This window comes from Pongo pygmaeus, chromosome X (assembly GCF_028885625.2).
Source record: "Pongo pygmaeus isolate AG05252 chromosome X, NHGRI_mPonPyg2-v2.0_pri, whole genome shotgun sequence".
Classification (NCBI taxonomy): domain Eukaryota; kingdom Metazoa; phylum Chordata; class Mammalia; order Primates; family Hominidae; genus Pongo; species Pongo pygmaeus.
This window is the reverse complement of record NC_072396.2, coordinates 58,273,833-58,288,189: the sequence shown is the minus strand read 5'-3', so window position 1 is coordinate 58,288,189 and position 14,357 is coordinate 58,273,833.

Genomic DNA, 14,357 nt, shown 5'->3' with positions numbered 1-14,357 from the left:
TAGCACTAAATGCCCACAAGAGAAAGCAGGAAAGATCCAAAATTGACACCCTAACATCACAATTAAAAGAACTAGAAAAGCAAGAGCAAACACATTCAAAAGCTAGCAGAAGGCAAGAAATAACTAAAATCAGAGCAGAACTGAAGGAAATAGAGACACAAAAAACCCTTCAAAAAATAAATGAATCCAGGAGCTGGTTTTTTGAAAGGATCAACAAAATTGATAGACCGCTAGCAAGATTAATAAAGAAAAAAAGAGAGAAGAATCAAATAGATGTAATAAAAAATGATAAAGGGGATATCACCACCGATCCCACAGAAATACAAACTACCATCAGAGAATATTACAAACACCTCTATGCAAATAAACTAGAAAATCTAGAAGAAATGGACAAATTCCTCAACACATACACCCTCCCAAGGCTAAATCAGGAAGAAGTTGAATCTCTGAATAGAACAATAACAGGAGCTGAAATTGTGGCAATAATCAATAGCTTACCAACCAAAAAAAGTCCAGGACCAGATGGGTTCACAGCCGAATTCTACCAGAGGTACAAGGAGGAACTGGTACCATTCCTTCTGAAACTATTCCAATCAATAGAAAAAGAGGGAATCCTCCCTAACTCATTTTATGAGGCCAGCATCATCCTGATACCAAAGCCTGGCAGAGACACAACAAAAAAAGAGAATTTTAGACCAATATCCTTGATGAACATTGATGCAAAAATCCTCAATAAAATACTGGCAAACAGAATCCAGCACCACATAAAAAATCTTATCCACCATGATCAAGTGGGCTTCATCCCTGGGATGCAAGGCTGGTTCAATATACGCAAATCAATAAATGTAATCCAGCATATAATCAGAACCAAAGACAAAAACCACATGATTATCTCAATAGATGCAGAAAAGGCCTTTGACAAAAATTCAACAACCCTTCATGCTAAAAACTCTCAATAAATTAGGTATTGATGGGTCGTATCTCAAAATAATAAGAGCTATTTTTGACAAACCTACAGCCAATATCATACCGAATGGGCAAAAACTGGAAGCATTCCCTTTGAAAACTGGCACAAGACAAGGAAGCCCTCTCTCACTACTTCTATTCAACATAGTGTTGGAAGTTCTGGCCAGGGCAATTAGGCAAGAGAAGGAAATCAAGGGTATTCAATTAGGAAAAGAGGAAGTCAAATTGTCCCTGTTTGCAGATGACATGATAGTATATCTAGAAAATCCCGTTGTCTCAGCCCAAAATCTCCTTAAGTTCAGAAGCAACTTCAGCAAAGTCTCAGGATACAAAATCAATGTACAAAAATCACAAGCATTCTTATACATCAATAACAGACAAACAGAGAGCCAAATCATGAGTGAACACCCATTCACAATTGCTTCAAAGAGAAGAAAATACCTAGGAATCCAACTTACAAGGGATGTGAAGGACCTCTTCAAGGAGAACTAGAAACCACTGCTCAAGGAAATAAAAGAGGATACAAACAAATGGAAGAACTTTCCATGCTCATGAGTAGGAAGAATCAATATCATGAAAATGGCCATCCTTCCCAAGGTAATTTACGGATTCAATGCCATCCCCATCAAGTTACCAATGACTTTCTTCACAGAATTGGAAAAAACTACTTTAAAGTTCATATGGAACCAAAAAAGAGCCTGCATCGCCAAGTCAATCCTAAGCCAAAAGAACAAAGCTGGAGGCATCACGCTACCTGTCTTCAAAATATACTACAAGGCTACAGTAACCAAAACAGCATGGTACTGGTACCAAAACAGAGATATACATCAATGGAACAGAACAGAGCCCTCAGAAATAATGCCACATATCTACAACTATCTGATCTTTGACAAACCTGACAAAAACAGGAAATGGGGAAAGGATTCCCTATTTAATAAATGGTGCTGGGGAAACTGGCTAGCCATATGTAGAAAGCTGAAACTGGATCCCTTCCTTACACCTTATACAAAAATCAATTCAAGATGGATTAAAGACTTAAATGTCAGACCTAAAACCATAAAAACCCTAGAAGAAAACCTAGGCAATACCATTCAGGACATAGGCATGGGCAAGGACTTCATGTCTAAAACACCAAAAGCAATGGCAACAAAAGCCAAAATTGACAAATGGGATCTAATTAAACTAAAGAGCTTCTGCACAGCAAAGGAAACTACCATCAGGGTGAACAGGCAACCTACAAAATGGGAGAAAATGTTCGCATCCTACTCATCTGACAAAGGCTAATATCCAGAATCTACAATGAACTCAAACAAATTTACAAGAAAAAAACAAACAACCCCATCAAAAAGTGGGTGAAGGACATGAACAGACACTTCCCAAAAGAAGACATTTATGCAACCAAAAAACACATGAAAAAATGCTCACCGTCACTGGCCATCAGAGAAATGCAAATCAAAACCACAATGAGATGCCATCTCACACCAGTTAGAATGGCAATCATTAAAAAGTCAGGAAACAACAGGTGCTGGAGAGGTTGTGGAGAAATAGAAACACTTTTACACTGTTGGTGGGACTGTAAACTAGTTCAACCCTTGTGGAAGTCAGTGTGGCGATTCCTCAGGGATCTAGAACTAGAAATTCCATTCGACCCAGCCATCCCATTACTGGGTATATACCCAAAGGACTATAAATCATGCTGCTATAAAGACACATGCACACGTATGTTTATTGCCGCATTATTCACAATAGCAAAGACTTGGAACCAACCCAAATGTCCAACAATGATAGACTGGATTAAGAAAATATGGCACATCTACACCATGGAATACTATGCAGCCATAAGAAATGATGAGTTCATGTCCTTTGTAGGGACATGGATGAAATTGGAAATCATCATTCTCAGTAAACTATCGCAAGAACAAAAAACCAAACACTGCATATTCTCACTCATAGGTGGGAATTGAACAATGAGAACACATGGACACAGGAAGGGGAACATCACACTTCAGGGACTGTTGTGGGTTGGGGGGAGGGGGGAGGGATAACATTGGGAGATATACCTAATGCTAGATGACGAGTTGGTGGGTGCAGTGCACCAGCATGGCACATGTATACATATGTAACTTACTGCACATTGGGCACATGTACCATAAAACCTAAAGTATAATAATAATAATAATAATAATAATAATTACAATAAAAGAAAAAAAAAAAAAAAAAAAAAAGAAAATGTGGCACATATACACCATGGAATACTATGTAGCCATAAAAAATGATGAGTTCACGTCCTTTGTAGGGACATGGATGAAATTGGAAATCATCATTCTCAGTAAACTATCACAAGAACAAAAAACCAAACACCGCATATTCTCACTCATAGGTGGGAATTGAACAATGAGAACACACGGACGCAGGAAGGGGAACATCACACTTCGGGGACTGTTGTGGGGTGGGGGGAGGGGGGAGGGATAGCATTGGGAGATATACCTAATTCTAGATGATGAGTTGGTGGGTGCAGCACACCAGCATGGCACACGTATACATATGTAACTTACCTGCACGTTGCACACATGTACCATAGAGCCTAAAGTATAATAAGAAGAAGAAGAAGAAGAAGAAGAAATATAAATAAATAAAAGAAATCAGGAAGTGTGAAACCTTCATCTTTGCTCCCTTTGCTCAAGATTGTTTTGGCTACTCTGGCCCTTTTGTGAGTTCCATATAAACAGAATAATTATTTTTGCTATTTCTGTGAAAAAATGACATTAAAATTTTGATACTGATTGCCTTGAAGCTGTAGGTTAATTGGTTAGTACGGACACTTCAACAATATTCATTCTTCCAATTCATTAACATGTGATATATATTTTTTTATTTTTATTTTTTATTTTATTATTATTATACTTTAAATTTTAGGGTACATGTGCACAATGTGCAGGTTAGTTACATATGTATACATGCGCCATGCTGGTGTGCTGCACCCATTAACTCATCATTTAGCATTAAGTAAAATTTTTTATTTACTTGTATTTTCTTCAGTTTCTTTCACCCTTGTTTTATAGTTTTCAGTATATGTGTCTTTTATATCCTTGGTATATTTACACCTAAGTATGTATTCCTTGTCAGTATTTTAAATTTGATTGTTTTCTTAATTTCCTTTTTGGATGATTCATTATTACTATACATAAATGACACTGATGTTTGTATGCTGAATTTGTACTGTGCAACTTTACTGAATTCTCCTATCAATTCAAACAGTTTTTTTTTTTTTTTTTGGTTGAGTCCTTATGGTATTCTTTATATAAGATCATGTTGACAGAAAATAGAGACTATTTTACTTCTTTACATTTTATTACAATGAATTTTATTTCTGTTAACACAGAAATACAAATTGTCTTAAGAAACTACTATAAGCAATTATATGCCAATAAATTGTATAACCTAGAAAAAAATGATGTATTTCTAAAAACATAAAACTTACCAAGACTAAATCATGAACAAATAGAAACTCTAAACAGATCAGTAATGAGTAAAAAGATTGAGTTAGTCTCATCAAAGAAAAGCCTTGGACTGGCTAAATTCTATAAAACATTTATTTGGGTTTTATTTATTTATTTATTTATTTATTTGAGATGGAGTCTCACTCTGTCACCCAGGCTGGAGTGCACTGGCATGATCTCAGCTCACTGCAGCTTCCATCTCCTGGGGTTCAAGATATCCTCCTGCCTCAGCCTCCGGAGTAGCTGGGATGAACCACCACACTCGGATAGTTTCTGTAATTTTTGTAGAGATGGGGTTTCACCATGTTGGCCAGGTTGGTCTCAAACTCCTGAACTCAGGTGGTCCGCCTGCCTTGGCCTCCCAAAGTGCTGGGATTACAGGCATGAGCCACGTACGTGGCCCTTTTTTGTTTGTTTGTCTATTTGTTTGCTGGGAATTCTACAAAACATGTAAAGAAGAAAGAATATCAATTCTTCTCAAACTCTTCCAAAAAATTAAAGTAGAAAGAATCCTCCCAAACTTGGTTTATGAGCCCAGAATTACCCTGATACTAAAGCCAGACAAGGATGCTACAGGAAGATAAAATTACAGGATAATATTCCTGATAGACATAGTTGCAAAAATCCTCAACAAAATATTCACACACCAAATTCTACAACACATTAAAAGGGTTGTGCAACATGATCAAGTAGGAATTTTTTCTCTGGAATGCAGGGTTAGTTCAGCATAGGCAAATCAATAAACGTTGTGCACACCACATTAACAGAATGAAGGACAAACATTTTATGATCATCTCCATAGATACAGAAAAAGCATTTGACGAAATTCAATATCCTTTCATGATAAAAAAAAACTCTCAAAAAATTTGGTATAGAAAAAATTTTCCTCAACACAATAAAGGTCATATATGACAAACCCATGGTGAACATCCATCTCAACAGTGAAAAGTTGAAAGCTTTTCCTCTAACATCACAGACAAGACAAGGATGTCCACACTCACCACATTTTGACATAGTATTGAAAATCCTAGCCAGAGCAACTAGGCAAGAGAAATAAATAAAAGGTCTCATGTATTTTGATCCTCTGTTAAGAATACAAATAGATGAATTATTATGTCTTATCAGATAATTGATCGTGTTATCATTAGGTCGTGTTGCTTTTTATTACCAATAATTTTCCTTATTGTAACACCTGCTTTGTTTGAAATTACTACATCTACTCTGGCTTTTCTGTAAACAGTGTTAGCATAATGTATCATTCTCCATTGCTTTACTTTCAATCTCTCTAAATATTCATATTTAATGTGAATTTTTCATAGATCACATATTGTTGAGTTTGTTTTTCTTAATCCAATAAGAAAAATTTATTCTTTTTATTTGTGTATTTGGAACATTCACACAGAGAGAGACTATTGTTATAGTTGGATTGTTATTAACTATGTTTGTTACTGTTTTCTACACTTTGCACTTGTTTTCTTCTCTCCTGGGTTTTTCTTTTACTGGTTTAATTGAAGTTTTATTTTTTAAATTTTATTATTTTTATTATACTTTAAGTTTTAGGGTACATGTGCACAACATGCAGGTTTGTTACATATCCGCCCACCCCACAACAGTCCCCAGTGTGTGATGTTCCCCTTCCTGTGTCCATGTGTTCTCACTGTTCAATTCTCACCTATGAGTGAGAACATGCCGTGTTTGGTTTTTTGTCCTTACGACAGTTTGCTGAGAATGATGGTTTACAGCTTCATCCACATCCCTACAAAGGACATGAACTCATCATTTTTTATGGCTGCATAGTATTCTATGTGTATATGTGCCACATTTTCTTTATCCAGTCTATCATTGTTGGACATTTAGGTTGGTTCCAAGTCTTTGCTATTGTGAATAGAGCCGCACTAAACATACATGTGCATGTGTCTTTATAGCAGTATGATTTATAGTCCTTTGGGTATATACCCAGTAATGGGATGGCTGGATCAAAAGGTATTTCTAGTTCTACATCCTTGAGGAATCGCCACACTGACTTCCACAATGATTGAACTTGTATACAGTCCCACCAACTGTGTAAAAGTGTTCCTATTTCTCCACATCCTCTCCAGCACCTGTTGTTTCCTGACTTTTTAATGAACACCATTCTAACTGGTGTGAGATGGTAACTCATTGTGGTTTTGATTTGCATTTCTCTGATGGCCAGAGATGAGGAGCATTTTTTCATGTGTCTTTTGGCTGTATAAATGTCTTCTTTTGAGAAGTGTCTGTTCATATCCTTTGCCCACTTTTTGATGGGGTTGTTTGTTTTTTTCTTGTAAATTTGTTTGAGTTCATTGTAGATTCTGGATATTAGACATTTGTCAGATGAGTAGGTTGCAAAAATTTTCCCCCATTCTGTAGGTTGCCTGTTTACTCTGCTGGTGGTTTCTTTTGCTGTGCAGAAGCTCTTTAGCTTAATTAGATCCCATTTGTCAATTTTGGCTTTTGTTACCATTGCTTTTGGTGTTTTAGAAAAGAAGTCCTTGCCCATGTCTGTGTCCTGAAAGGTATTGCCTAGGTTTTCTTCTAGAGTTTTTATTGTTTTAGGTCTAATATGTAAGTCTTTAATCCATCATGAATTAATTTTTGTATAAGGTGTAAGGAAGGGATCCAGTTTCAGCTTTCTACATATGGCTAGCCAGTTTTCCCAGCACCATTTATTAAATAGGGAATCCTTTCCCCATTGCTTGCTTTTGTCAGGTTTGTCAAAGATCAGATAGCTGTAGACATGTGGTATGATTTCTGAGGACTCTGTTCTGTTCCATTGGTCTGTGTCTCTGTTTTGGTACCAGTACCATGCTGTTTTGGTTACTGTAGCCTTGTAGTATAGTTTGAAGTCAGGTAGCATGATGCCTCCAGCTTTGTTCTTTTGGCTTAGGATTGACTTGGTGATGCGGGCTGTGTTTTGGTTCCATATGATCTTTAAAGTAGTTTTTTCCAATTCTATGAAGAAAGTCATTGGTAGCTTGATGCGGATGGCATTGAATCTGTAAATTACCTTGGGCAGTATGACCATTTTCACGATATTGATCTTCCCACACATGAGCATGGAATATTCTTCCGTTTGTTTGTATCCTCTTTTATTTCATTGAGCAGTGGTTTGTAGTTCTCCTTGAAGAGGTCCTTCACATCCCTTGTAAGTTGGATTCCTAGGCATCTTATTCTCTTTGAAGCAATTGTGAATGGGAGTTCACTCATGATTTTGCTCTGTTTGTCTGTTATTGGTGTATAAGAATGCTTCTGATTTTTGTACAGTGACTTTGTATCCTGAGACTTTGCTGAAGTTGCTTATGAGCTTAAGGAGATTTTGGGCTGAGATGATGGGGTTTTCTAGATATACAATCATGTCATCTGCAAACAGGGACAATTTGACTTCCTCTTTTCCTAATTGAATACCCCTTATCTCCTTCTCCTACCTGATTGCCCTGGCCAGAACTTCCAACACTATGTTGAATAGGAGTGGTGAGAGAGGGTATCCCTTTCTTGTGCCCGTTTTCAAAGGGAACGCTTCCAGTTTTTGCCCATTCTGTATGATATTGGCTGTGGGTTTGTCATAGATAGCTCTTATTATTTTGAGATACGTCCCATCAATACCTAATTTATTGAGAGGTTTTAGCATGAAGGGTTGTTGAATTTTTGTCAAAGGCCTTTTCTGCATCTATTGAGATAATCATGTGGTTTTTGTCTTTGGTTCTGTTTATATGTTGGATTACATTTATTGATTTTCATATGTTGAACCAGCCTTGCATCCCAGGGATGAAGCCTTGCATCCCAGGATGAAGTTGGCTTCATCATGGTGGATAAGCTTTTTGATGTGCTGCTGGATTCGGTTTGCCAGTACTTTATTGAAGATTTTTGCATTGATGTTCATCAAGGATATTGGTCTAAAATTCTCTTTTATTGTTGTGTCTCTGCCAGGCTTTGGTATCAGGATGATGCTGTCCTCATAAAATGAGTTAGGGAGGATTCCCTCTTTTTCTATTGATTGGAATAGTTTCAGAAGGAATGGTACCAGCTCCTCTTTGTACCTCTGGTAGAATTCGGCTGTGAATCCATCTGGTCCTGGACTTTTCTTGGTTGGTAAGCTATTGATTATTGCCTCAATTTCAGAGACTGTTATTGGTCTATTCAGAGGTTCAACTTCTTCCTTGTTTAGTCTTGGGAGGATGTATGTGTCGAGGAATTTATCCCTTTCTTCTAGATTTCTAGTTTATTTGCATAGAGGTGTTTATAGTATTTTCCAATGGTAGTTTGTATTTCTGTGGGATCAGTGGTGATATCCCCTTTATCATTTTTTATTGCATCTATTTGATTCTTCTCTCTTTTCTTCTTTATTAGTCTTGCTAGCGGTCTCTCAATTTTTTTGATCTTTTCAGAAAACCAGCTCCTGGATTCATTAATTTTTTGAGGGTTTTTTTGTGTCTCTATCTCCTTCAGTTCTGCTCTGATCTTACTTATTTCTTGCCTTTTGCTAGCTTTTGAATGTGTTTGCTCTTGCTTTTCTAGTTCTTTTAGTTGTGATGTTAGCGTGTCAATTTTGGATCTTTCCTGCTTTCTCTTGTGGGCATTTAGTGCTATAAATTTCCCTCTACACACTGCTTTGAATGCATCCCAGAGGTTCTGGTATGTTGTGTCTTTGTTCTCATTGGTTTCAAAGAACATCTTTATTTCTGCCTTCATTTCATTATTTACCCAGTAGTCATTCAGGAGCACGTTGTTCAGTTTCCATGTAGTTGAGTGGTTTTGAGTGAACTTCTTAATCTTGAGTTCTAGTTTGATTGCACTGTGGTCTGAGAGACAATTTGTTATAATTTCTGTTCTTTTACATTTGCTGAGGAGTGCTTTACTTCCAAGTATGTGGTCAATTTTGGAATAGGTGTGGGGTGGTGCTGAAAAAAATGTACATTCTGTTGATTTGGGGTGGAGAGTTCTGTAGATGTCTATTAGGTCCGCTTGGTGCAGAGCTGAGTTCAATTCCCGGATATCCTTGTTAACTTTCTGTCTCATTGATCTATCTAATGTTGACAGTGGGGTGTTAATATCTCCCATTATTATTGTGTGGGGGTTTAAGTCTCTTTGTAGGTCACTAAGGCCTTGCTTTATGAATCTGGGTGCTCATCTATTGGGTGCATATCTATTTAGGATAGTTAGCTCTTCTTATTGAATTGATCCCTTTACCATTATGTAATGGCCTTCTTTGTCTCTTTTGATCTTTGTTGGTTTAAAGTCTGTTTGATCAGAGACTAGGATTGCAACCCCTGCCATTTTTTGTTTTCCATTTGCTTGGTAGATCTTCATCCATCCCTTTATTTTGAGCCTATTTGTGTCTCTGCACGTGAGATGGGTTTCCTGAATACAGCACACTGATGGGTCTTGAGTCTTTATCCAATTTGCCAGTCTGTGTCTTTTAATTGGAGCATTTAGCCCATTTACATTTAAGGTTAATATTGTTATGTGTGAATTTGTTCCTGTCATTATGATTTTAGCTGGTTATTTTGCTCATTACTTGATGCAGTTTCTTCCTAGCCTTTATGGTCTGTAGAATTTGGCATGATTTTGCAGCGGCTGGTACTGGTTGTTCCTTTCCATGTTTAGTGCTTCCTTCAGGAGCTCTTTTAGGGCAGGCTTGGTGGTGAAAAAATCTCTCAGCATTTGCTTGTCTGTAAAGTATTTTATTTCTCCTTCACTTATGAAGCTTAGTTTGGCTGGATATGAGATTCTGGTTTGAAAATTATTTCCTTTAAGAATGTTGAATATTGGTCTCCAGTCTCTTCTGGCTTGTAGAGTTTCTGCCAAGAGATCAGCTGTTAGTCTGATGGGCTTCCTTTTGTGGGTAACCCAACCTTTCTCTCTGGCTGCCCTTAACATTTTTTCCTTAATTTCAACTTTGGTGAATCTGACAATTAGGTGTCTTGGTGTTGCTCTTCTCAAGGAGTATCTTTGTGGCATTCTCTGTATTTCCTGAGTATGAATGTTGGCTTGCCTTGCTAGATTAGGGAAGTTCTCCTGGATAATATCCTGCAGAGTGTTTTCCAACTTGGTTCCATTCTCCCTGTCACTTTCAGGTACACCAATCAGACGTAGATTTGGTCTTTTCACATAGTCTCATATTGCTTGGAGGCTTTGTTCATTTCTTTTTATTCTTTTTTCTCTAAACTTCTCTTCTCGCTTCATTTCATTCATTTCATCTTCCATCACTGACACCCTTTCTTCCAGTTGATCACATCAGCTACCGAGGCTTCTGCATTCATCACGTAGCTCTCGTGCCTTGATTTTCAGCTCCATCAGGTCCCTTAAGGACTTCTCTGCATTGATTATTCTAGTTATCCATTCATCACATTTTTTTTCACAGCTTTTTCCTTGCCATTGGTTTGAATTTCCTCCTGTAGCTCGGAGTAGTTTGATCGTCTGAAGCCTTCTTCTTTCAACTCGCCAAAGTCATTCACCATCGAGCTTTGTTCCATTGCTGGTGAGGAGCTGCGTTTCTTTGGAGGAGGAGAGGCACTCTGATTTTTAGAGTTTCCAGTTTTTCTGCTCTGTTTTTTTCCCATCTTTGTGGTTTTATCTACCTTTGGTCTTTGATGATGGTGACATACAGATGGGTTTTTTGTGTGGATGTCCTTTCTGTTTGTTAGTTTTCCTTCTAACAGACATGACCCTCAGCTGCAGGTCTCTTGGAGTTTGCTAGAGGTCCACTCCAGACCCTGTTTGCCTGGGTACCAGCAGCAGTAGCTGCAGAACAGTGGATATTGGTGAACTGCAGATGCTGCTGCCTGATTGTTCCTCTAGAAGTTTTGTCTCAGCGGAGGACCTGGCCGTGTGAGGTTTCAGTCCACCCCTACTGGGGAGTGCTTCCTAGTTAGGCTACTTGGGGGTCAGGGACCGACTTGAGGAGGCTGTCTGCCTGTTCTCAGATCTCAAGCTGCGTGCTGGGAGAACCACTACTCTCTTCAAAGATGTCAGAGAGGGACATTTAAGTCTGCAGAAGTTACTGCTGTCTTTTTATTTGTCTGTGCCCTGCTCCCAGATATGGAGCCTACAGAGGCAGGCAGGCCTCCTTGAGCTGTGGTGGGCTCCACCCAGTTCGAGCTTCCTGGCCCCTTTTTTTACCTAATCAAACAACTAACTGGGCAATAGCGGGCGCCCCTCCCCCAGTCTCGCTGCTGCCTTGTAGTTTGATCTCGGACTGCTATGCTAGCAATGAGCAAGACTCCATGGGTGTAGGACCCTCTGAGGCAGGTGTGGGATATAATCTCCTGGTGTGCCATTTTTTAAGCCCATTGGAAAAGGGCAGTATTAGGGTGGGAGTGACCTGATTTTCCAGGTGCCATCTGTCACCGCTTTCTTTGACTAGGAAAGGGAATTCCCTGACCCCTTGCACTTCCCGTGTGAGGGGATGCCTTGCTCTGCTTTGTCTCACACATGGTGTGCTGCACCCACTGTCCTGCACCTACTGTCTGGCACTCCCCAGTGAGATGTACCCATTTCATTTTTATGACTCCTTTGTTTATCTTCTTTTACCATATCACTTATATTTCTTGGTAAAATTTTTAGAGTCTGTTTGTGAATTTTGCATTTTTCTTCAGACTTTAATTGTTCTTACATTTTTGTATGCCTTGTAATGTTTTGGTTGAATGTTGTACATTATTTATTGGGTAATAGAAACTAAGGAATGCATATGCAAATTATTTGTTTTTGTATTCAGTAAGAGTGAATGATCCAAAACAATTTTTTTAATCCCATTTGCAAAATTAAGGAAAAAATACTTAGAAGCAAATTACACCAAGGAGCTACAAGACCTTTATACTGAAAACTATAAATATTGCTGAAAGAAATTGAAGGAGATGCAAATAAATCAAAAGATATCCAGTGTTCATGAATTAGATTATTATTCTTAAAATGTCCATGCTACAAAAAGTTATATACAAACTGAATGCAATCCCCATAAAAATTCCAATAGAATATTTCACAGAAATAGAAGACAAAATTCTAAAGTTAGTATAAAACTTTAAAATACCGTGAGTAGCCAAATAATTCTTGAGAAAAAGAAGAATTCTTGAAGGCATTACACTTCCTGGTCTCAAAATATGTAACAAAGCTTCTGCAATCTGCAAGTGAAGTGCCACCACAAAAACAAAGAAATAGACAAATGAAACAGAATAGAAAAACTAGAAATAAACTGACACATATAGAGACCACTAATTCTGACAAGGGTTCCAAGAACACACAATGGGGAAAACAAACTCTCTTCAACAAATTTTCTTGGGAAAACTGGATCTCCACAAACAACATAATTTAATCAGATTATTATCTTATACCATATGTAAAATACCTTTAATGAACTAAAGACTTAAATATAATACCTAAAACTGACAAAATCCAAGGGGAAGCCTGGGACATTGGTCAATGATATTTTTTAGTGCGACCCCAAAAGCAAAGAAGACAAAAGCAAAATAAACAAGTGGGACTACATTAAACTAAAAGTCTTCTGCACATAAAAAGAAAAAATCAACAAATAAAAAAGACAATCTACATATTGGGATAATATATTTTTAAAGCATTTATACGATAAGAAGTGAATGTCCAGAATATATAAGGAACACATACAATTCAATAACAATAAAGTTAAATAAACCAGTGAAAAAATGAACATAGGATCTAAAAAACATTTTTCCAAACAAGACATAGAAGTAACTCATACCTAAGGTTATTTGAGTGTGAGTCTTCTGGGCTGCCCTTCTTACTTTGGCCTAAGTAAACTCTAAATAATATTTTGGGCCTCAATCTCTTCCTTTTAGGTTTACTTTTCTGGCCCTGTGAGCAGGATTCAGAGTAACTTCTCCCTACCACCGAGTGTTTCTCTCTGAAAGTGATGCTCAGTATCAGCATAAACACATTACATTCTCTCCATCTTCAGAAGTCCCATAAAGTGTTTCAAGTGAGTGCTCCTGAATTTAGATCTCCCACTCCGTGATTGAGGGTCTAGACTTTATTTGAGATATTTTCCAACTCCTTTTTTTCCACCCTCAAGAGTGAAAACTTCTGTCTTTGACTTTGGACAAAAGATTTGGATAAGGAGATCTGCAGAGAACTGCCTTTTTCTGCCTCTGTCTCACAGCAGGAAGCTGAGGTCAGAGGATTGATACTTAGGCACTGTTGGTTTTGTTTCACATAGCATGCTTTTAACATTGCAGCTGTTTCCTATTGCTTAAAAATTTAGACTTAGTTTTTTTATTTATGACTAATTCCTATTAGTTCCTAACTGAAACATGGTGAGTTCTCTTGCCCCAAAGAAAACAGTGTGAATTCTCTTTCCCCAAAGAAAAGAGGTGATTTGCTCACTCTGACCCATTTGAGTGCTCCAAGTGGCTGCAGACTTTGCAGACGTATCTAAGTCATTACCCATGATGTGACACAGCCTCATAGGGACCTTACCACCAGAAGAACATTTTTAAGGGACAACTTTTCTGTTCCTCCAGATGGGTATGAGGAACTGACCCACAACCCCCCATAATATGAGCACTCTGCTGTCACTTGGCACTTAGAGGCAGTCCAAGACACATATGCAAGTGATTTATGATGCTTGGGTAAAACCTAGAGGAGTGACACTCATAAGCAGCACACTTTTTACCCACACATATTCCTGGCTTTGGCCACTTTTGAAAAGCTCCTAGATTATAAAAAAAAAATCAAGCTTCAAAATTCAAGCAGTCTTTTACAAAACAACGACCATTAGAAACACCAGCTAGATTTATGTATGATACTTATGGGACAACTCCTTGTAAATATCTAGAAGAGTAGACTCACCTAACCCAAAATAGTCATAAGCAACAATGACCAAAATTATGATCTTTTGAAATG